We start from the raw sequence: 25,151 nt of genomic DNA, 5'->3' as shown, positions 1-25,151 counted from the left end.
TAAAATTACCAAACGTGTAGCCTTAAAGAATGTTTGATATACAAATTAAAGTATCTGTCTGAGGTGTAAAAAAATACCAGACATTATGAAAATAATGAGATGTACTTGGAAAAGAATTTAATAGAGCTTATAGGAAAAAAATGACTTTTAAAAGGAAATTAGAAATTCAACACGAGGATTAAACAGCAGACTAGACATAATTGCTAAAATACATGTTAAAAGTACCTTATTGGGCTAAATACGGAGCACTGGACAAAGTTTGGGGCCTGTGGTAGAGTTATGCATAGAAATCTGGCTTCCCAGACTCCTATCACAGAATGCTGGAGAAGAGAGCAGTCCTAGGGGTGAGCTTCTCAAGCATGCCCTCAGGAGAATACTTCCCCTACAGTTTCCTTCTCTTCTGGGAGCAGCATGAACAGTAGATCCCCAACATTTGAACAGGTTTTGCAAAGTACTTATTGTACAGTTGTAAACTGAATGAATAAATAATGGTATATTTAATAATAGCTGAAAGAAATCTTTGATACTATTTGGATATTATAGCCTAACTTTGGGACTGTACAACTCTAAAACATCTGGAGAAAAACATGAAAAATTCATCCCATTAGAAAACATTTTTGTACCCAATGCCAAAACTGAAATGTTGACACATAAAGGAAGATTTCGATTTCTGGATATTATTGAATGGTTGCCGGTGGCCCTCCCTTCTGTTCTTATTTGAATGCTGCACTAACAAAACCCAAGCAATTGCCCACCTGCACAATCTGTACCATTCCATTCCCCACACTCTCCACATATTGCATTATTGAATTTAAAACTTAAATGCCAGTGAATGACACTCTCTTGTATTCAGAATTTCAAAGCACTTTATATTCTAGCAGATTAGCTCGCGTTTATCAGTTGAAAAAACAGCAGGGGAAAAATAAGTAAATAATTTTTGCCACCAAATCTTTTTTCAGCATGTACCACCTTGCACATTACGTGACTATTCTCTTCCGTTCACAGTGATATTTTCCAGTGCTCATACAAATGTGTTTCCGTCCCGGGGAATGGGGAAAAAATAAGAACCAAGATACATCATGTAAAGGTACAAGATCCCAATGAGGAATGTAACAGTATTGTATGCCTAAAATGTACCAATAAATAAACTTAATCAAAAAAATCAGCTCAAAACCCAGCTATTTTGTCTAAAAATCAGTCTACAGATGCACAGATATGATCAGCTTTATACCAGGGATTTCATTTACAAGCAAAGGTACAAAATGGCAGTTCTGTCCTTATGTCTTACTGCAATCTCAGTGCCACTGCTTTTAAGCAAGGTCATTTCTGTTTGGAAAAGTGGAGCAGATTTTTTAAAACAGAGAGAATCTGGGCTGGGAATGTAGCTCAGTGGTGCTGCCTGCCTCACTAGCACAAGGTCCCAAGTTCAATCCCTGGTACCAAAAAAAAAAAAAAAAAAAAACCAGAGGGAATCTTAGAAACAACAAAATAAAGACCAGTCTTGTCAATCAGCTATAATTTTTACAGAATCCTAACTGAACTGAGAAACCCAGAGTGAAAACCAGAGGTCACCTATGAAGATAAGCCTATAACTAAATTACTAAACTTTTACTGTTCCTATCATTTTTCATCCTCAGCTTTAAATACTCATTCAAGAAGCCTTATATAATGTTTCTAGGGGCTACAAGCAGAATATTGTTTCCTGCATAGCATATTATGGAAGAAAAAATAAGCCTTCTAAATTGCAAATGATAGTTCTTCAAAGACTTTTGAAATTTATACCAATTCCTACTAAACATTTATTAAGTTCTAACTCCTCACTCATCAATAGCCTCACACAGTTTGAAATGCGACTGCAAGTTGAAAAGAGACCTCAGTCCATCTGTGTTTGGGTCAGTGACATTTTTAAAGTGATTACAGTTACAAACGCTGGTGGACAAGTCAGTGCTGGAGAGAATCAGCATGTAAAGTTTTCTCCAGCAACAGATCTGAGAAAATGCCTGCAGGTGCAGGGGTGAAATCTCTCCTTTAAAAGAGACAGACAAGTGTTCTGGGGCAATCTCTCAACCAGTTTCTCAGTGTTAGGTTATGAAGCAAATAAGAATCCTAGTTTGAAAGCTCAACTTTCCAAGCATCTTTCACAGCTAGCTGCCTGACATAAAGTTCTGTCATGTGTCATAAAAATGTATCATTTGAGATATTTATGACTTCAAACCACATGCAAAGGGACAAGTATACATTAGAGGCAAGTTGACCAGAAAAGTAAATATGGGCCCTATTTGTGATTGCATTTATGCTTGTACTACAGCAAGCTCTTGGAATAAATGACTTGAATGCTTTGAAAATTGCTTTGAAGTTACAGATATTAGTGTCAGCATTAGAGGAAAAGGTTTTACTAAACTCTACTGGGCCTAAAATTATTCTGGAAAGAATACAAATATGTATGAGATGCACAAAGAGGTATTAAGAGAACACTCTAGTGTAAAGCCAAATATCAAGCATGACAAATTTTGGGTCCCAAGTTTGCCTGAAAATAAAATATAATAGACAGAGGAGAATATACTATTAGGTTGTACACATGATAGAGGTGAACAAAATTTTCTACAGATACCTTTATCCATGAAAAATTATTTCCATTCCCGGCACCTCAACCAATGTAATGGCTTTCACTGGGACTCATACAGTGTTTTAAAATTCTTAAAACCTCCATCAGCACCCAGAAGGTTGGAGTGGGAAAGATTCATTTCCTAAGGTTTATAGAGCACTTAGAGAGGGTGGAAAGGGGGACATGGAAGCATGACATTAGAGTAATGGAAAAGAAGGAGAAAATTCTGTTGATCAACTATGTACCTAATGTATTCTCAAACTCTCAAAATACCAACTTTCTAGACATTTGGAACCCCTTTTTTTAACACTAAAGCCTGAAAGTCAATTTCCTGAATGTTTTTCTCCTGTACCACTCAGCTATTTGAGAGAGGCAGAAAGCCAGAGTTAAGTTAAAGCTTTGTGTCACATTTTTAAAACCACACACAAAGACTTGGCTTATGATTATTTATCTCCACATTAAAAATTGTATCTGGGATCTAAGCTCATGAAAATGAGTTACTGCACCCTTTTCTTGTATATCCTTCACCTCTGAAGAAAGAAAAAATGACTATTTTAGCATTATCTACAGTTTCATTCTCGAAACAGCACCTCAGGTATATTCATGAAGTAGAAAAGGTCTTATTACTGCTGTACAATTCCATTTTAGTATCTACTTAGCCATGAAAGTAGTTTCATTTTTATGCAAAATTTGTCACATGGCATCTGCCTTGTACGGTTAAAACAAACACTCAGGTCACAATTCTGCAGCAAGCACTTTATGGGAGGAAACATTGGGTGATGTGGCTATGTTGTCATTACCATGCAGTACTTTAAAAGTGGCCAGAACACTTTTGTCCTTACTGTTTCATTTTCATTTATCTTGACAAAGAAGGGCTATATCTTGTGGAATTATTCAGAATACTGAATTGTCTATTGGTGTTCTTGTCTGAGTGTGAACCAACTGAAGCTTCTATAGAACTCAGATTTACTATTTTTTTTTAAGATCTATGTCAGCTAACGCAGGTAGAACAGGCTGGGAGAGATACATTGGGTAGTCTAAGAGGAACAAAGTCTCTGAATCATCAAACTGGACAAGTTTCAAGGGCAGGAAGTGTTCTTTTCATACTGAATTTTGCAAAGCAAGACTGTTGTGAATACAGCTTTCTTTGAAGAAAAATGAGTATAGAAAAAATGATAGTATAACCTGTATAATCAAGAAAAATATTAACAGTATATTTTATGAGGACTATATATATATGTGAGATAGAACCTACATGACAAGGTTTAATGAAAGTGAACAAATATTTACTCCATGATACTTTCCTAGCATTGTGCCAGGTGAGACAAGAGATGCATGACTTTGATTTACTTATAGTCTTGGTTGGAGAAAACAAACTTTAAATGTATAAAACGGGGCTGAAATGGAATAATATACTGTCAAAACATGAGATAATTATGGGTAATCTTAGCAGCTGTAACCCTAAATAAGCAGTGACAAATCACTCTAAGATCTGAGATGAATCGTGCCTTCAGGCTGCATCAGCTCTCTTTTGCAAAATCTTGGGATACGGTCAAAGAGAATCTTAGTCTTTCTCCTTGGTCCGAGGGTATCACCCTCTGGACAGCATATCTACCCTAGATCATCTGTCCTAAACTTTTTTCCAATCTGCCTACTAATCCACTCATTAACTGATAATTCAAGTCTTGGTTGTGCCTTTCCAGTTGCACATTTTTATAGTGGAAAAGTTTGAATTGTCATTAATCATTTCTACACTGGTGAAAATAGATTCAGCACTTCCCAGGTGAATAAAAGTAAAAGGAAACCACTTGGAAAAAAAGAACCACAAACATAAAATAGAGACAAAAATAAAGAGGACAAGCCAATGGTAAAAAAAATCGTCATTCATATAGTTTCCTAATATGCCCACTACTCTGCCCCCAACAACTAATCAAGAACCTGCAGAGGAATTACCAATAAGGAAACAGTGTAGAACCCAGAACTACCTGGCTGAAAAAAAACCTTGCAATCATCTGAATGTTTTAATTTTGCAGCATCAAGAGTAAGTCTCCAAAGGCCATGAGCTTGAGTCTCAGGTGCTCTTCCTAATGTATTACAATGCTTCTTGGGACAAACTTATGCTAACAGCTGTTGATGCCCTCTCAGGTGGAGAAAAGGAAGTGAATATGGCAGCTCTGCTAGAGGACCAGTTCTTGCCATTTTTCAGATAATGATTATTCCTAACCTCCCAGTTGATACATATATTATGCTGTTTACTTTTCTTTTTTGACACATGTGAATGTTTCCTAAACCAGCTCATAGCATTACAACATTCAGTACAAGGGACAGACTCTTCAGATGACCTTGAGAGTGACTGTCTCCTTAAATTTTGCAACCTAGCTGTCTTATTTACCTTAGACCTAGCCTTGCATTTCAATAAATCTAAGTTTTGACCAGAGTGCCCAATTTATTTTTAATACACATCAAAGTAGAGAATTGGATAGCCTCTTATTGAAAAAATTAGTTAAAAACAGACACGTATAAAAATGCTTCCCTCTCTGAATTCATCACCTTTACCTGCATACTGATTATACTGGCCAAACAGAGATAGAGATGATTAAAAACTAAGAAAAAAAGCATAACTAACTTTGGCATGTTAACGAATTTTAAACCCAACCTAATCACATCTCTAGCACATTTACTTTCAGATGCTTCCAAATTTCAAAAGCTTGCCTGTGGATTTTAAAGTTAATGTGGAATACAATGTGTCATCTATGTTATGAAAAAAAATATTCCCTGAAAAGGGGAAAACTTCTCAGTGCTTTTGCCACATGACAAATGGAACCAATAATAAGTAAAAGGCGAACTGGAAGAAATCAGAAGGGCATCTCTTACACAGGATCATGTGCTAGAATATGCAGGTTTTGAACATTTGAAAGTCTAGATCAGGAAGTGGCTTCTCTTTTGGATAAGCAAATGCTGTTTAATCAGAGCATTTAACTCTGCCAAGTCTAAAGACTAACTAATCAATTATATACATCTCATATGGTGATAAAATGTTAGGTATAAAGCTTGTAAAATAGACATAGCCCATATCATGGAGAATTTTTAGTCTCTAGGGTCTGAATGTGAACAGCAAGGAAAAATCGGAGGGGATAGTGACAGTGCGAGTCAGGATTCATTTTGTTGCAGTGTTAGAATTCCAAAGAAACCCCAATTCATCTTAAACATCCAAAGGAAGCTGATCTGGGGGCTCAGGGAATCCAAAGTACTGTAGAGTTGAATCACCACAAAGCAGAAGGGTCAGGGCTTTGGGGAGGTGTGGGGTTAGGAACACACAGGGCTAGAACTAGAATGATGAATGTCATAATGCTTCTCCTTTCCCTCTCTCTTCCTCTTTCTATCTTCTTTGTGTTTTCATCATATTGAACTTACTCCCTCCCACTGCAAAACAAGGTCATGTAAGAAAATGACATCGTCTGAAATAGCTACATGGAAATCTCATGAAGAGGAGAATGGATAAGAAAAGGCGCTGCCAGAGAGCTAATTCCACAGATGCCCTCTTAACATCAACACCAAATGTTACTTTAAACCAAAGACTAGCTGGTTTATAGAGGAAGACAGCCCTGACAGATATGGTGGTAAAGACAAAGAATTTCCTTATTCTATATAATATAAAATTTTTAAAGAAGAGAATGAGGATAGTTGAATTATTTTTACACTTACATGGTCTATTTTGTACTTACATAGTCTATCTTTCCTGTTTTGGTGAGCCACACTTCACCTTGCCAAATAGAAAATTGAGAAATGGAAAGATTGTGTCCCTGATCTAGTCTGCTTGGCCACAGTTTCAGAAAGACAAACTAGAACAGATGTTGTCAAGTCTTCCTGGTCACAACACCTACAGAAGCATCATCCACATCTCTGACAGCCAGTGATGGAAGCATCTGTGGCAATGCAGTGTTGTTGCTGTTTCTGTTGTTGTTGTTGTTAATTTAATTTCCTTTGAGAAGTAAAATTGCAGAAGAGCAAGCTGTAGATTCAACATAAGGAAATGTCTAAGGACAGTGCTCAACAGATTCTTTTCCCCTGTCCTGATTTAAAGGTTGCCCTAACCTGCAAGAATTTGTATCAGTCAGAAATTCTCTGAAAGGGTAGAAAAAAATTGATTCAACTTGCCTAACTGTAACAGTAACAATAATAATGGAGGAAACCATAGCAACATCAACAACAAATATTATTTTTAAATAAAATAGCTCACACTGATGAACATTTTTATGATATACAAGTACAGCTCTAGAAATTTAGAATCTAGGATCACTCCACTTCCTTCAAAAAAGGGTGAGAATATGTTTACCCATAAAATCCAACAAGGTACATTTACTAAAATTTAGTCTACTAATCGATGCTATAGTTAGATACATGTTAAAATCCAGTATTTAAAAAAATAGAGGCTCCCCACAGTAGACCACAGCACCCAGAAATTCTGGTTGCCAAATGTTGGCAGTGGAAAGAAGGAAAGTAATTCTCTGGTCCCAAGATACTCCGGCATATCCTATATGGGAGCAAAACCTGAATGGTAGGAATTTGTTTGCTAACTGAACAAATTATTCAAATTAGTCACGAGGTACTCTTGACAAATGGCACAGTCTGTACAACATCTAAGTTAAGCACATCCCCACAGAACCCATTTTCTGGAGAAGCTATCTTCTCTTTGCATTCTTTTTCCAACAAGTAAAATGGGTCTTACCCTTTTGAATTTTTTATGCACTTAAAAACTTGATTTAACAATATTTATTTTGCACCTGTAAGGACATATTGTTTGATGACTCAACAAAACAAACACTTCAGCAAAATTTGACTGCACTTTGTCTGTAGCTCTTGAGATTTTTCTCCCCGAATTAATAAAACATACAAAATTCAGATGACAGCATATGGTGCCTTCCATGGGAATATTTAAGTTATTGAAAATTCTACAATCTGATTCCACTTTAATAAACCCATGAAAACTACCTGTTACATTGTAAATGTGTAGATTAAGTCTAGATTAAGTATTTCCATATGCTTTGCTGATTTCTCCAATACCTCCAGGAGTTAGAATAAATGTTTTATGTTTAATCAAAAGGTAATATGCATACTATCTATTATCTATTAAGAACCTATTTAAATATTTCAAAAATACCAAGGGAAGTGACAATCTACATCTAGCCACAGCAAACAGCTCTGATGCTTAATATATTTCAGTGCCACTGCATATCCACAGCATATTATTTAATCCATTCAGTAACTATCCTCCAAATTTCAAGACTCATCTGCACATAAGAAATAAAAGAATATAAGCTATAAATAATTCCTGGCAGATAATTTGCAAATATTCATTAACATCCTTGAACTCATTCACAGTATTTCGACCCAGATATTCTACTTCATGAAATTCATTTTAAGGAAGCAAATAAATACACAAAATAATTTATGGTGGCCACAAAATCATTCATAGCAGTGTATGTGGTTTGCACCAGTCTGTGGCTTTATAAAAATGGCAAAATTTTCCCTAACTACTGAAATTATAATAGTTTTCCCTTAGTTGCCTATTCTGGAGGTAAACTGGGTTCATATTGTCATTCAGTTATTTCTTGAAGAAAGACCCATTGACCTAGAAAAACCAAGAAGATAAACATCATATAAAACACTGTATATGTACAAGATCATGTCATTCAATGCACTGCAGGTGGTGTGGGGGGGTGCTGGCTGTATATGACTACTGTATGTTCACCAAAATGTTAATAGTGATTGTCATTGGATAATTGGGTTGCAACTCATTTTTATTTTCTTTTGAAATTTTATCCTGAAATTTCCAAATTTTCAACATAATGATTATTATCATCACCATCACAAATTTAAGCCATTAATATATATGACCATTAATCATAATGTCAACTTGACCAGATTAAGAAATAGCCAAGGGATTAGTAAAGCACACTTTTGGGTATGTCTGGATGGGTCACGAAGGGATGATCTTGGGTACTGTGCATGGTCCCTCACCCTTTCCTCTCTGGCATTGCTCCCCTCCACTTTCCAGCCACCATGAACTTTGCTCTACCACACCTTTACACCATGATGTTTCTGCCTTAGACCTGACCGTGGACTGAATTCCCTGAAGCCATGGTCCAAATTAAATCTCTCCTTCTTTAAATTGTGAGTGTTGAATATTGTGTCCCAGCCACAGAAAAACCTGACCAATACGATATAGTACAATTTAGAAAAGCTGTCAAGATCCTAAACACATGTGCTGCCCAGCCTCCTGCTGAGGACATCCTCCTCCAGAGTATCCATGTTTTCAAGAAGAGCTTCCTGTTTACTAAGAAAGCCCCATGACAAGCTTGTGATAGCAGCTTCCTAACCCATGTCAAGCCTGTCGGCTGTAATACTGTGACCTGCTCACACATTCTATGTGCACTCCTCCCATTAGCTCATTTTATGAATGGAAACACAGGTAAGACTGCTGATAAAGTCATACAAGTGCATCATCTCAGGTTTTTACATTTGTATCAGTTAGTCACAAGTCTTGTTCATTCAGAACTAAATTTGTAGATTCTATTTCTCATCAGAGTGGAATTCCCCACAGAACAATAATGGAGATTCTGAAATTTTTCGGTTTGTCTTTGAAAGCATCGGGTTTGGGACAAAGCTAGATAGCCAGCATCCCACTCACTACCTCTACCTGCCCATACCTGTGTATACCTGTATATACAAGGAGCATCTCAAACTACACTTGTAGAGACCCATCTGATTGCACTCATCACCTGTTGAATAATATTCAGCCCCTTATTCTAGCATTTCAGATCTTCTATTCTCTGTCCTCAAGACCATTTCTGACTGTATTGTTTTTATTTCCAGATATATAACTTCCTATTCACCTACATATTTTTATTCACTCTAATTAAAATATACACTGTTTTTCAGTTTCTGTGCATTTGCATACTTTGTTCACACTACTTAATATTCCATACTCCCTGTGGATTATGTCCACCGATCAAATACTTATTTTTCCCTACAGCTGTCTCAGACCCTACTAGCCTAATCTAATTTCTGCTTCTGCTGGAGCCTAGACTGGAGGAGACGAAAGATAGCCTCAATTATTTCTAAATTTCTCTCAAGTTTCAAAATGTTTCTTCACCTGTTAGAAAAGCAATGCCTACATAATAATGCTAACATTATCCACCAAAAACTTAGTCATAGTCACATAAATTATGCTATTGCATCGACAGGACTCCAAGACAGAAAACATAGGCTCTAGGAGGGAATGGGCAAGTAAATTCTCATATCTATTTAATTACAGTCCACTCACATACAATTTCCTTTGGCTGCCTCTATCAATACAGCATTGACTTTCACATTGCTTTGACAGGGCAATTTTGTCTACTTGGCAAAGCAAGAGAAAAAATAAAATATCATCAATCCCTCTGATTTTCTTTCTTTTTTTCATTTTTGGCTCATTAAATTACATGAATTTCTAAGAACCACCAAAATATAATGGCATTAAAATACAAAACAATCAAAGAAAGGTGAGTTGAGGACAGATGACATGTGACTTAAGTCAGGTTTTGAAGTTCACACTGCATCCCATAGACAAAGGAGATCTTCATGAGTATTTTATCTGACTAATTTGGTCATAATTATTTCTCAGAAAGTATCCTGGATGAAAAAGGTAAACTGGACTAGTATTGCTAGAAGGGTGAGATACAGGGAGCTCTGGCAATAATAAGGCAATCCATGAATCAAGGTGTTGTGGTTGGAGAAAAATTGTTAGAGATAAACACTGGAAGTCAAGTTGTATCTTTGAAGAAAACCATGTTGACTGACATTAAAGAGTGTTGTCCTGTATATATTGCAGGAAATTGGATTTTAAAGAATCTTCTTGAAAACATTTATTAGAATATTTAATTGCTATGTGTCTGGTACATCTCTGCAAAAGCAGTGGATGCAAGGCAGAGAAGCTCAATGCCAAAAAAGAAAGAGAATGCTCTGAATTGTTCTCCTGACTCTACTCTGCCCATCTGTGAATTTGAAGTGAGAAAAAGAGAAAAAAAGGAAGTCTACTCTAGGAAGAGATTTTTACTAAAAATTATTTCCTTATAGAAACAATATCAAAGAACAATAAGACACTATAAAGAGTAGAGGGGAGTCACAGAGAACACGCCGAATCAGCCCACGGCAGACAGGCAGGTCTGTGCACGCCCTACTGTGGTCCTGAGTCTCACAGAACACACTGAATCAGCCACCAGCAGACAGGCAGACCTGTGCATGCCCTACCGAGGTCCTGAGTCCGCGGAAGACACGGAATCACTCCGCTGCAGACAGGCAGCCACCTGGTTCCACACTACAAAGACGCAGAGGACACCAGACCCCCAGACTAAGGTACTGAGTCCCGCTGTTCCCGGCCCAGAGGTAGGGGCTTCTGAGCGGTCATCCCACTGCTCCTGGTCCAGAGGAAGGGGCTTCAGGGTCACCATCCCTCCCGCTGCTCCCAGCCCGGAGGAAAGGGCTTTTGGGCCACCTTCTGTCCCACTGCTCCTAGCCCAGAGGAAGGGGCTTCTAAGCCACCATCCCACTGCTCCTGGTCCAGAGGAAGGGGCTTCCCGGCCACCATCCCTCCCGCTGCTCCCAGCCCACAGGAAAGGGCTTTTGGGTCACCATCCCTACCGCTGCTCCCAGCCCCTGGCCCACCTCACCCAGCTCAGAGGAGGAAATGCGTGCAGGCACTGATAGCCCCTTGCCACAGTCGAAATGAGAAAACACGTAAATAAGTCTCAAAACCAGACTTCCACATCACCTACAGCAACCCCAAAGGGAAATGAGATGGAACACTCTGATACTCAACCACCTGGACTCACTGAACTGGCAACAAAAAGGGATCTGGAAAAAAGGAAATCAGAAATAATTTCTCAAATAACAGGAATAATTGTACCCCTAGTGCAAGACATGATTAATAAATCTAGAGAGGAGCTCAGGAACATGATGGAATCCCAACATAGGAAACAAATGGAATCCATAAAACAGATGCAAATAGATTTCCAGGACATGAAAAATTCCACTGAAAGTCTACACAGCAGAATGAGCCAATGTGAGGACAGAATTTCAGATATAGAAGATAAGATTGCAATTAGTGACCAGGAAAAGAAAAATTGCTTCAAAATTATAAGGGAACATGAGAAATCAATCCAGCAGCTGCTAGATGATGCAAAGAAGAATAGCATAAGACTGATTGGGCTCAGTGAAGAAACAGGAGAGAGTGGAGATGACATAAAAAAATCTCTTCAAAGAAATAATGGCAGAAAACTTCCCAATCAGGGGAAAAGAGCTTGACACACAGATAAGTGAGGCAAATAGCACTCCAAAGAGCCTTGATTAAAAAAAACTCTACACATAGGCATATAATTGTTAAGATTCCAGAAACACAACAGAAGAACAAAGTTCTCCAAGCAGTCAGAGAAAAGAAACAAATCACATACATAGGAAAGCCCATCAGAATCACAGCAGACTTCTAAACACAAACCATCAAGGCAAGAAGAGCTTAGAGTGACATATTCCAAGCCCTAAAAGAAAACAGCCTCCAACCCAGATTGATATATCCTGCAAAACTATCTTTCAAAATTGATGGAGAAATAAGATACTTTCATGACAAGGAGCACCTTAGGAACTTCGTGAATACCAAACCAGCACTCCAAAGAATTTTACACAATAGCCTAGGAACAGACATTGAGGATCACAACCCCAGGAAGCAAAGCAGAATGAACCCATCTGGCATGACAAGAAATTAAATGTAAAGGGAGAGAATGCAACAAAAAGAAAAAGTCATGGCAATGACAAGTCAATACATTTCAGTTATAACCATCAATGTTAATGGTCTCAGTTCACCAATCAAAAGAAATGGACTGGCAGAATGGGTCAAGAAGCAAAATCCAACAATATGCTGCATACAAGAAACACTTCATTCAAAAGGAAACTCATAGACTGCAAGTTAAAGGGTGGAAAACAATACTCCATGTGACAGGAACCAAAAAAAAAGCAGGAGTAGCTATTCTCTTTGCAGATCAAGTAGATTTCAAACCAACACTGATTAAGAGAGACAAAGAAGGACACTACATCCTTGTAAAGGGAACAATCCAAGAGGAAGAAATGACAATCATAAATATCTATGCACCAAACACTAGTGCACCCAATTATATAAAACAAATACTAACGAACATGAAAAGTCATATATGCACTAAATCAATTGTAGTGGAGGACCTCAACACCCCACTGTCACTAATAGATAGATCAACTAGACAAAAAATAAGTAATGAAATACTAGAACTCAATCAAACTCTTGAACAAATGAACTTAACAGATGTTTACAGAGTCTTCCACCCCACAAAATCAGAATACACATTCTTCTCAGCTGCACATGGGTCATTCTCAAAAATAGACCACATACTCACACACAGAACATGTTTAAGTAAGTGCAAAGGAATTGAAGTTATCCCCTGTATATTATCAGACCATAGTGCGATGAAATTGGAGATCCATACCAAAAGAAACTCAAAAAATTTCATAAACACGTGGAAATTGAACAACACACTTCTGAATAACCAATGGTTCACAGAAGAAATTAAAGAAGAAATCAGACAGTTCCTTCAATTAAATGACAATGACAATGCAACATATCAGAATCTATGGGACACAATGAAAGCAGTCTTACAAGGGAAACTCATAGCAGTGAATACACATATTAGGAAAACAGAACGAGCCCAATTAAACAACCTGATGCTGAACCTCAAGCTTCTAGAAAAAGAGCAGGACAACCCCAAAGCTCATACAAGGGAGGAAATTATAAAGATCAGAGGAGAAATCAATGCAATGGAAACTAAGAGAATGATAAAAAAAATCAATGAAGCCAAGAGTTGGTTCTTCGAAAGAATCAACAAAATTGACAAACCTTTAGAAAACCTTATCGGAAAAAGACAAGAAAAGGCCCAAATCCATGCAATTAGGAATGAAAAGGGTGAAATTACAACAGACCCAGCAGAAATCCAGAAGATCATCAATACCTACTTCCAGAACCTATACGCCAATAAGATGGAAAACACAGAAGAAATGGACAGATTCCTAGATACATATGAATTACCAAAGTTGAATGAAGAAGACCTACAAATTCTGAACAACCCAATATCAACCAATGAAATTGAAAATGTAATTAAAAACTTATCAACTAAGAAAAGCCTGGGCCCTGATGGCTTCACTGCTGAATTCTACAAGACATTTAGAGAGGAACTGCTGCCACTACTGTTTAAACTCTTCAATGAAATTGAAAGGGAAGCAGTACTCCCAAATTCATTCCTGGAAGCAAGCATCACCTTGATCCCCAAAGCTGAGAAAGACCCAAGTGAAAAAGAGAACTACAGGCCAATATTACTAATGAACATAGATGCAAAAATCCTTAATAAGATAATGGCAAACAGAATGCAGAAGATCATCAAGAAGATCATACACACTGATCAAGTGGGATTCATCCCAGGGATGCAGGGATGGTTCAATATACAAAAATCAATCAATGTAATACACTATATCAATAGAGTCAAGGACAAAAACCATATGATTATCACCATAGACACAGAAAAAGCATTTGACAAAATCCAACATGCATTTATGATAAAAATCCTACAAAAAATTGGAATAGATGATCTCTACTTCAAACTGATAGAAGCCATCTATGAAAAACCAACAGCCAATATCATACTAAATGGTCAAAAACTGAAATCCTTCACACTAAAATCAGGGAAAAGACAAGGATGTCCACTATCACCACTCCTGTTCAATATAGTCTTGGAAACATCAGCCACAGCAATTAGACAAGAGAAAGAAAAAAAAGGAATAAAGATAGGAAATGAAGAAGTCAAATTGTCATTATTTGCAGATGACATGATACTCTATATAGAAGACCCCAAGAACTCCACCAAAAGTCTTCTAGACTTAATAACCAAATTCAGTCAAGTAGCTGGTTACAAGGTCAACACACAAAAATCAATAGCTTTCCTCTACACCAATGACAGACTCACTGAAAGGGAAATAGGGCAAATAATTCTTTTCACAATAGCATCCAAAAAACTGAAATACCTAGGAATCATCCTAACGAAAGAAATCAAAGCCCTCTTCTCTGAAAACTATGGCACTCTGAAAAGAGAGATTGAAGATGATATCAGAAAATGGACAGACATCCCCTGCTCCTGGGTAGGAAGGATTAATATAGTGAAAATGGCCATACTTCCAAAACTGCTATATAGATTTAATGCAATTCCAATTGAGATCCCAGCAGCATACTTTACGGACCTTGAGAAAACAATCGAAAAATTCATTTGGAAAAAGAAGAGACCCAGAATAGCAGAAGCAATTCTAGGTAACAGAGACATGACAGGGGGCATCACAATCCCCAATTTGAAACTATACTACAAAGCTGCTGTGATAAAAACAGCATGGTACTGGCAAAGAAACAGACTTGAGGACCAGTGGAACAGATTAGAAGATGCAGAAACAATGCCAGACACACTCAGCCATCTTATCTTTGACAAAGGAGCCAAACACCCTCACTGGAGGAAAGATAGCCTCTTTAATAAATGGTGCTGGAAAAATTGGGCTTCAACTTGCCAAAGATTAAAACTAGACCTGTATCTCTCACCATGCACTAAACTAAAATCAAAATGGATTAAAGATCTAAATATTAAAATAGAAACTCTGAACCAGTTGGAACAGAGGTTAGGTAGAACCCTGGAAGACATTGGTGTAGGAAAAGATTTCATGAACAAAACCTCAGTTGCCCATGAACTAGCACAATCAACAAATGGGATCTCTTCTTATTAAAAGGCTTCTGCACAGCAAGAGAAACCACCAGCAGTGTGAAGAGACAACCCACAATGTGGGAAAAAATCTTCACCTGCTCTTCCTCAGACAAAGGTCTACTATCTCGAATCTATAAAGAACTTAAAAAGATCAGACCTCCCAAATTTAAAGACCCAATCCAAAAATGGGCATCTGAAATGAACAGATATTTCTCACACAAAGAAGTAGAAATAGCAAATAAATACATGAAAAAATGTTCAACATCACTGGTCATTTGAGAGATGCAAATGAAAACAACGCTGAGATTCCACTTCACTCCAGAAAGAATGGCTGCTATCATGAAATCAACCAATAACCAATGCTGGTGGGGCTGTGAGGAAAGAGGAACCCTGCTCCACTGCTGGTGGGAGTGTAGAGGGTGCAACCACTGTGGAAATCAGTATGGAGATACCTCAAAGAACTAGGACTGGAAGTCCCATTTGACCCTGCTATTCCCCTGCTGGGGATCTTCCCCAAAGAATTAAAAGAATCATACCACAGTGATATATGTGCACCCATGTTCATAGCAGCGCAGTTTGTAATAGCTAAAACTTGGAAACAGCCCAAATGCCCATCAACTGGAGACTGGATAAAGAAAATGTGGTTTGTTAATAAAATGGAGTACTACTCAGCCATAAAAAATGAGAATTTAGAGACATATATAACTAAGTGGATGCACATTGAGGCGATACTCTTAAGTGAAATAAATAGGACACACGTGTAAATACTGAATAGTTTCTCTGGTGTGAGAAACTGAAAGTGTAAATAAGAACTAAGTGTATAATAGGTATTGTGAAATAGGAAGAAAAGGGGCAAAGGGGAAGGAAGTGGGAGGGCTAGGGGAAAGGAAAGAAGGGTATGGAGTTAATATGAGAAAATGGAAAAATAGGAACAAAATCTTTGTAAATAGGGAGGAATGGAGGGGTTGAAGGGAGGGCTGGGCAAGGGTGAAAAATAAGAACCAAGAGAGACTATGTAAAGGTGCAAATTTCCAATGATGAATGTCATTATATTGTATACCTAAAATGTACCAATGATTAGAATGAATAATCGATAATGTAAAATAGGAAGAAAAGGTCCAAAGGGGTAGGGGTAGTGGGAGGGGCAGGGGAAAGGAAAGAAGGGAAAGGAAAAATGATGAGAAATGGAAAAAATGGAAATAAAGTCTTTGTAAATAGGGAAGGGTGGAGGGTGTGAAGGAAGGGCTAGGAATGGGGAAAAAACAAGAACCAAGGTGCATTATGTAAAGGTAAAATTCCCAATGAGAAATGCAATTGTGTTGTATACCTACAATGTACCAATAAAAGAATTTAATATTCTTAAAAAAAAAAAAGAGTAGAGGGTTAAGGGCCCAGTCAAGTCCAAATGGTGAGTTTTGTGTTGCTAAAATAGATACTGGAGTTTTTTCCTGAAATTAAGATTTCAGAGTGCTTGTTGGTTCCTCCGATCTCAGTGTATCACAGCGCAGGCTGACAGATCACACCATGTGTTTAATAGCAACATGGGTGTGGCAAGAAGTCCAAGACTATGAATGTCATAAACATGTTTAGCCACCCTTGTTTTCTCAGCTGTGAAAATTAACTCCCAGACCCTTGATTCATTCTTGGACCTGTAGATGAGAAAATGCTGGCTCCTTGGTCAGCCCCTTTCTGCACAAGAAAGTGGATAATCATCAAAAACTGGAAAGTGGGTCACTTTAATGTTCTACCATCTGTAATCATAGGTAAACTGTGGCAAAGCCAGAAATGAAATCAAGGTAGTGGGACTTCTAATGTGTCCTTTCTTGTGTCGTACTTTTTGAATATGGGTCTGGAAATAAGCTGCCTTCAAGAGGGTAATTTGGTTTATGAAGCACTCATGCAAAATCCCATTTTAAGTGACAGGGTGTCATTATTGAGTAACTACATGATATGGATAGAGCCTAGCATAGATTCCAGCAAACAGCTGCACTTCCTTGTTTGAGCTGTTATATCATGAATCCGAGTGGACCACAATGAAGATGATCTATCAAAAAAGAGTAGACACTCAATACTGAATTCAAGTAGATAGCTGCTTAGGTAACAGTTCCTGTAGGATGTGATTAGTACAGTCATTTCCACTTTTGAGGAATTTCTGATGAATCAAAATACATAAAACAACAACTAAATTTAAAATCCTCTTCCCCCTGAGAATGCCTATAAAATATATGAAAGTTCTGTAGGAGAGTAAATCATTAGATCTAGAAATACATAAAACCATGTGAAAGCTCACGCTCATATGTGTTAGCAAAATTAGGTGAGATATAATCAAGCTTAAACATTTATCAATAATAGGTAAGCCTGGTACATTGGGTGTCATACATAGGTAAGAGGAACAGGTGAGAACTATTCTGGGCTTGAACTAGAAGGAGAAAATTACCTGCCTCAATGACATAATGATTCCAATAACTTAAGAAGTTTTAAGCACCTTCACTTCAATGAAGCACCAAGGTGCTGCAGTAGAATAAACACAAGCTCATGAGACAGATGTGTGTTCACATCCTGCTTCAGCCATGTTGCAGCAATGTGACCTCACTGATTCTACATTTTGGATAACTATGAGGTATATTCAAAAACTACAGTGAATGGTTAAATTTTAAAAATATATTACCATAAAAGACACATTGCCATTAATCTCCTTTATTATACCCCCAGCTGCTTCAAACACAATTGTCCCACTATTCTTGCCACTTTCTGAAGCAGTTTTGGAAGTCTTTCTTTCTGAGTGTCTTTAGTTGCCTCATCCTGGCTGTTTCAATGTCCTGAATTGATTCAAATCCTTTCATGGTTATTTTGACTTTAAGGAAGAGCCAAAAATGGTACAGGGCCAGATCTGGTGAATAGGTTGAATTGGAACACACTGAGCCTGCCTTTCAGTTGGATGGGACTCAGCAATAGCATTCATCATCATATATTTGATCACATCTGATCAAGACACCCACAAAAGAGGACTTCCAGAACTGCTTCAGAAACTGGCAAGAACAATGTTATAAGTGTGTTCAAAGTGAAGGAGGGTATTTGAGGGGGATTAATGGCAATGTGTCATTTACTCTAGTTTGGTCACCCCTTGTATATGGGCTACGTTAGCTAAAAGTAACAGGTGGAAAACTCCTGGCATAATTCATGTTAATTATGTCCCTTCCTCCTATTCCTCCCCTTTCGAGTCCAGGCTCTTTTAGCCTCCAAAATTTAGCCTCCAAAAGGATCAATCATGTCACCAGTCTGTCCTAAGCAAGACTGTGTTAGGAGTGGTTTCTCATTCATTTCATTCGGGCCACCTTCGTTTCAGCTTCCTTCTACTTTCTGACTCTTTAGAAGTGAATTTATGTCTTTCCCTGGAATATGTATTTCTGGAGTCATGCTTATGTCCCTTCCTGACAGATATGAAAAAAGTTTTAAAGAGAAGTGGGTTGTACTCCGGCAATAGCAGGGAAAACACAACTCCTTAAATCCACTTAATTTTACCATTTCCAAAAAGCTATTGAAAAGATTACCTCCTCTGATTTGGTTTTTAAAGCTTTTGATAAAACAAAAACCTCTTGTTAGTTCTATAATTCATACTTATATAGAAGAGATTTCAGTGTATTTCCTAGGGGTGCTGTCTCATAAAATACCTGTCCTGAAAGAAATACTGAGGATGGGCTCAGAGAAAAGCAGAATATTTTTTTGACAGAATTTTTTTTTGAGTTTTCACATCTGTATGATACTAAGGTGTGATGTCTGATTTTAAAGACTGAAAATACCCATACTTGTGCATGGCACAGAGGAAGGGCACCTCTGTCTACTTCCACCAACAAATTCTCAACTCTTGGCGGGCCCAAGCAAGGTCCAACAGGCAATCAGAGAACTCTTAGCACAAGTGTTCCCTAAGCCTCTAAAGCCCATGGCTATCTGGACAGCCACTGCAGGATGAAGGGAATGATCTGAGCCCTTTCTCCCTTTCTTGGTCACAAAATATTTACAATGAAATAAAACAGCGTATTAATCAACTCTGTTAGACATGGCTCCTGAGAAGAAGTGAGCATGTCTATATCTGTCCTTTGCTCCCAAATGGCTTCTTCCTCCTACATTTTGAACATGGGAACAAAAGGAGAGAACCCTCTCATGACTGTGTTCGCTGTTCTGACAAAAAAGAGACAAACGTATCTTTGTGATTCCAAATATAAAACAAAAACATTCTGTCAGGGAGGAAACGGGAAGGAAGAAAAAAGAAAGGAAGTTGTATAATGTGACACATTTTTAAATGCTTAACAAATGGCAACTGTTGAGTTGTCATTCATACCAAGGCTCCGTACTATTAAGAGGGATAGGTGGAGATCAGAATGAAATGGGTAGATGAGGGGAGAAATAAATATGAAGAGGTACATTTGAAAAATATAAAAAGGAAGAGGAGAGGAAAAAGATAACAGAAAGATAAAGAAGTTAGTTAATTAGGAATGCTTTGGAACTTTATTAGCTAGGTAAATAAAGATCAGTGCCAGCCACAAAGCCCTGGGTGCCTTAGAAGAACTTTCAATGTGTGCAGTTGATTTTTTTCTTAAGGGACAACACACAGAAAATTCACAAGGCATGTACAAATTTCATTCTAATTTTATCAATGGACATCTTCCTGGGCTGTTCAAGAAGGAGTTCCATTGGACTACAGCAAGATGTGAGGAGGAGGACCTGTGTATTTTTCCTCTTCTGACCACTTTTCTGCTCTTTCACTGTCACAAACACACATTGCCCACTTTTCAGATGTTACATACCCACAGCGGCTGACATACAGAACCGAATCAAATACTTGAAGAGTCTCTTCTGAGGTTTTGGTGAAGTATAAAACATGAAAATTTTTCAGCTTTTGAGTTTCTCAGAATTAATTCACAGTAGTCCATGCTTAATATTTTAACTATAAATCTAGTACAACAAAAAACTGTTAGTAAATGTATGCTTCAGTTTCTTCTTTAGCTGAGAACAAGATGCCCTGCCATGGAACATCAGGCCCTACATTCATACAGGTCATTTTAGCATACACAGTGGTACTTTGCTTCATGAATGATTTTGTTTGCAAACAATTTGGTTCACAAACAGAACAGGTTGACAAAATTTTGTTTTTGTTGTCAGACTCTGCATCAGATAACAAACATGACCCTGGCCACCTTTTCCAAAATTGTAGAACAAATTAATTTTGTGACCCAAGGTACCACTTTATTTGACATTCGCCTAACCATGAAACACAAGAGTCTTAAGACCCAAATTGTACCCACCAATTCACTGAACTGGTCCAAACAATTTTGAGGTTCTTGCCAGCTTTAAGCTACTCACTGACCAGTAAGTTGGTTCCCTATTACACATGGAACAATTCAACCTCCTAAACATACAGGACAGGTTCACATCTGAAGGCTTCTAGGGAAAAAATGTACATCCACCTTCGGCCCAGTGACGCACTGGTGAATCTAATTGTGGCCACAATTCAGGTCCAGGATATTCATGTAGATGAAGCCTCAGCGTAGATCAAGAGTATCATTTCTCCTGTTCTGTGAATGAAACCCATTAATTCACTAAATTTTTATTATTAATGTTGCTCACAATGTCCTGGACACTATGCTATAGGCTTCACATGTGGTATGTATTTTATTTTCAGAAACAACATAGTAAAGCAGGCATTGTCATTAGACACAACTTGCAGATTAGGAAACTCTCTAGGCCACACAGCTCATTGCCAGAAAGAACCAGATCTGAAACCAAGTCTCTCTGTCTCCAAAGGCATGCTCAAAAATGCCCTCCAATAACTTTGGTATGCACTGTATAACAATCACCTGGAGATGATTTCTTTATTTCTTTGTTTTCTCAAATTGTGCAACCCATCTGTCTGCTTTGGCGGATAGAATATGGCAGAAGTGATGGATGCTGTGCTGGGAGTAGGCATGATCTTCAATAGGCCTGGAATTATCTGCTTCCTGCTTCTTTAAACCAAAAGACTTCCCTGATGTCACTATTCTGAGAAAGGTTGTCTGAAGGCTGAGACACAATGAGGAGGGAGGGAAGAGGTACTAAAGAAGACCAACATCCCAGACATGAAAGAAGGTCCCACCTGAAAGTGGAACATCCAGCCCCAGGCACCCAAGTGGGAGCACCTGGGCAGAAATGAGCCTTCATCCTCCCTAATTCCAACCCACTAAGTTATAAGAGAAATAAATATTTACTTCAACTACTACATTTTGGAGTAGTTTGTTACCAAATAATAAATACCTGAATCACACTATCATATAGTTATAACTATATATTAAAGTACATATTATATACTAAAAGCAAAATGAAAAAAAATCAAAAGCTTTATACAGAATGAAATTTTGGCCAAAAATTAAGTGAGTAAAATACTTTTTTTTCTGTGATTATCTGGAATTTTCTTGAATTCCCTATTTTGTATTAAATGTGTACAGTCACAGAATTCTAACTCTGTGGCCTAAATTTTATTATTATTTGTATATTCAAAATATTAACATATTTTATAGATTAAGTTCTTGACATTTTCTTTCATTTCATATTCTCCCTAGGCAACTACAAATTTTTCTGTCTTCTATAGAAGCAATGTGATATAAGGCACACACAAAGTTCTACACTTTACTTCTTTGTTTTGCTCCCGAGTCATCTGATCAGAGATAAAAGTTACTCTGGGTTATTAAATGGATTTGTTCTTCCTCTGGATAGCTGAATCAGAAAAGGAAAAGCTTCATTATCATAAGATGAACACAAATCCAGAGTGAAATTTAACAAACTTTTAACTTGCATAAGCAATTGGTAAGTTTTCAGCATTAATCCATTCCCTTTCTGGAGATGCAATGACATTTTATCCTCTTCACCTCATGCCTAGACACTCTTCACAGAAAATCCTGCTATCATTAATAGTGATGCACATACCCAAAACATTGGTTAACTACACTCATTCCCATCTGTCAGGGAGGCACATAGAAGTGCCTCACCAGGACTTCTGAGGCATAACAATCAACTAAAGACAGGATCAGACATAAACCATGCTGATTGTAGCAACAGTTCCTCCCAGTTAGGCTTTCTGTTCAGCTCTGGGCAATGGAAAGTATTATGGCAGTCATGTGTGAATATAATCAATTACAAAGGCCTAGTGCCTGGGTCAAACTGAAGGAAGTTGTATCTTAAGTTCCCCAAATTTCCCACCACATAGCCAAAACATTCCTCTGCACTATCAATGGCCAATTGATAATATCAACCAGAATCCCATGTCTTTTCCTTGACCTTAACTGGAGATCTGCCTTATCCAAACCCACAAGGGCACCCTATTTGGCTTTCTTTATTTCAAAATGAATTTTTATAGACTCTGTGACAACCTGTCTCATGTCCTTCAACTCTGTAGTTCTACTTTCTTTCCCATTATTTCATCTAGCTCCAAGGTTTAGCAAATTTATAGCCAATCAGATCTCTCCATCAAATCAGATTCTTCTATCCAGTTGTTTACAGGGCATCTCCATCTAGACATACAAAGCACTTCAAACCAAATGCATCTCAAAACTGAATTCATTATCTTCAGGTCACATTTCCCATTTTAATGAATGACAGTAACTTCTAGCCACTGCCATAAATCCACTGTCTTACTCCCAGGCTTTCACCAGCTGCCATATTTTAGTATAAACATGGTATCAACCCTGCCATATTTTAGTTTGTCATAAGTCTCACATGTAGCTCCTCCTTGAAATCTCTCTACCATAACTTGATTCAATTGCTCATTACCTCTCAACTAGTGAAGAAAGGTTTTCAGACATCTGTACATTAGCTAAAATAATGCTAGTGAACATTTATTGCCACTATGTGAGGAACTTTCTAGCCTTCTTACATATATTCTTTCATATCCTTTGTAGTCCTTTTATGATTTACCATTTTAAAGATACAGAGGTAAAAGAAATATGTTTCTACTTACTTGCCCAAATGTCACATGTAAACATGGGAGAATCCAAATAAGAATCCAGGCAGGCCAGCTCACAGCCCAAGCCCTTGGGCCCTCCGCCACTGATCGTGGCTCTTCTCCCTTTAATGTGGCTGCCCAACACTCCCCAGAAGTGTTCAGTGCCCTTGGTTATGTGACCGTCGTCTATGGTCCCCACGTGTTTCCAGCCTTTCCCCGTTCACGAATCTTTGTCTTTTATAAGCAAACCCACACAGGATACTTTCATTTGAAAAAACAGATCTTCAGGCAACCCCACCACTCCTCCACCTTTCTGTTCCATCTCTCATTTCCCATTTTTCCATTAATCACTCTCTGTGAACTCTTTCTCATCAGGCTTACACCATCTTTCTTCTTAACCTGTTTTTCCGGTGTTTTCAGAATCACCAAGTCCTCTCTGGTGATTGACAAATTATGTATAGAACCAAATTAAACCTTCTGAGCTCCAACTAAAGCCATTGCTAGTTAGTGATCTCCAGTAAGTATTCTCTGAGCTGGTGAGTCCTCTTGTTCCATCTATTCCCCTCTGAAATATTTCTGCCAGCAGCTATCTTGATGCCATGATGCTACCCTGCCCCCATACTTATCCTAACATCCTCACCCACAGCTTTTTCCCCAGCAAGATCCCTGGGACTTTGCCTCTCCTTCTTCCTTCCTGCTTAGCCACAAAATGTGTGGTCTTTGCCACTTAACTTCTCTGGACAATAATCCTCATCTATAATATATAATATATATAATAGAATATATAAGTAATAATAATCATCCTCATACTTCACTGTATTTTTATAATGACTAATTAATATGTATGGAGGTATATTGGAAATTTTGAAAAGCCATTCACATTTTGGTAGAGTTACTGTATTTGTGGATATAATATAACTTTGAGGCAATCACAAACTGAAAGAAAAATTGCAAAGACAGCACAAAGAACGTTCCTTTTGAACCATTTGGGATTATAATGCCAAATTCTGTGCCCTAATTGCCCTCTAATACTTTAGTGTATATTTACTACAAACAAGAACCATTGTCCAAAATTACAGCTAAAAGTCAAGAAGTTAACATAAGACATTACCAATCTTCAGACACTTCCAAGATTTCCAAATGTCCGAGAATGGTTTTACGGCAAACGATCCAGTTCAGAATCGCACACTGCATTCAGTTACCCTGTCTCTTTAATCTCCCTCACTCGGGCTTTTCTTGTACTTACATGACACATTGCAGGGTTAAAGGACAGCTATTTTGCGACAGGTCCATCAGTTTCCATTTATCTGTTGCTTCCCATGATGAGATTCTTGTTAGGAATCTGGCCGCAGCATGGCAGAGGCAATGGTACATTCTTCCCATTGCGTCTCAAGTGCTGCAGTTTGGATTCATCTCAGTGTTGTGAACTTTGACTCCCTGGTTGCCTTTTGCCAGGTTTTCCATGTGAACTTGCTCCTTTCTCCATTGATATGTATTTTGTGGGAAAACTACTTGGTGGAAGAGGTATTTTGAAACTATAGAAACATCCTCTTTTTCATCTAGGTTTCAATGTATTCATTTATTTATATCTGCATGGCTAGATAATTTATTTTTTAGTCAGTGGTTCATTTATTCATCTGAGCCTTAAACAGCTCAAGATTTGACCAGTGAATGACAAAAATAAATTATTTTCATAAGTCCTATATTCTTTGAGCATTTC

General features: G+C 37.8%; 1 long non-coding RNA gene across 2 annotated transcripts in view; it reads right to left on the bottom strand.

The window, feature by feature from the left end:
- Window positions 1-25,151, bottom strand: part of LOC110347943 (uncharacterized) — an 82,416-nt gene that overhangs the window by 23,980 nt on the left and 33,285 nt on the right. Inside the window, exon 4 of one of the 2 annotated variants that reach the window (XR_002392873.2) lies at window positions 19,863-21,032. The exons of the other annotated variant lie outside the window; for it this stretch is intronic. This is a non-coding gene — a long non-coding RNA (uncharacterized LOC110347943). Of the gene's footprint in view, window positions 1-19,862; window positions 21,033-25,151 lie in introns of those variants that run through there. 2 annotated transcript variants of the gene reach the window in all.

Source organism: Heterocephalus glaber, unplaced genomic scaffold, assembly GCF_053883595.1.
Source record: "Heterocephalus glaber isolate CG9 unplaced genomic scaffold, H.glaber_assembly_v1.0 deba00001457, whole genome shotgun sequence".
NCBI lineage: Eukaryota > Metazoa > Chordata > Mammalia > Rodentia > Bathyergidae > Heterocephalus > Heterocephalus glaber.
Note: the sequence above shows the minus strand (reverse complement) of the source record. Positions and strands in the feature narration are given on the sequence as shown.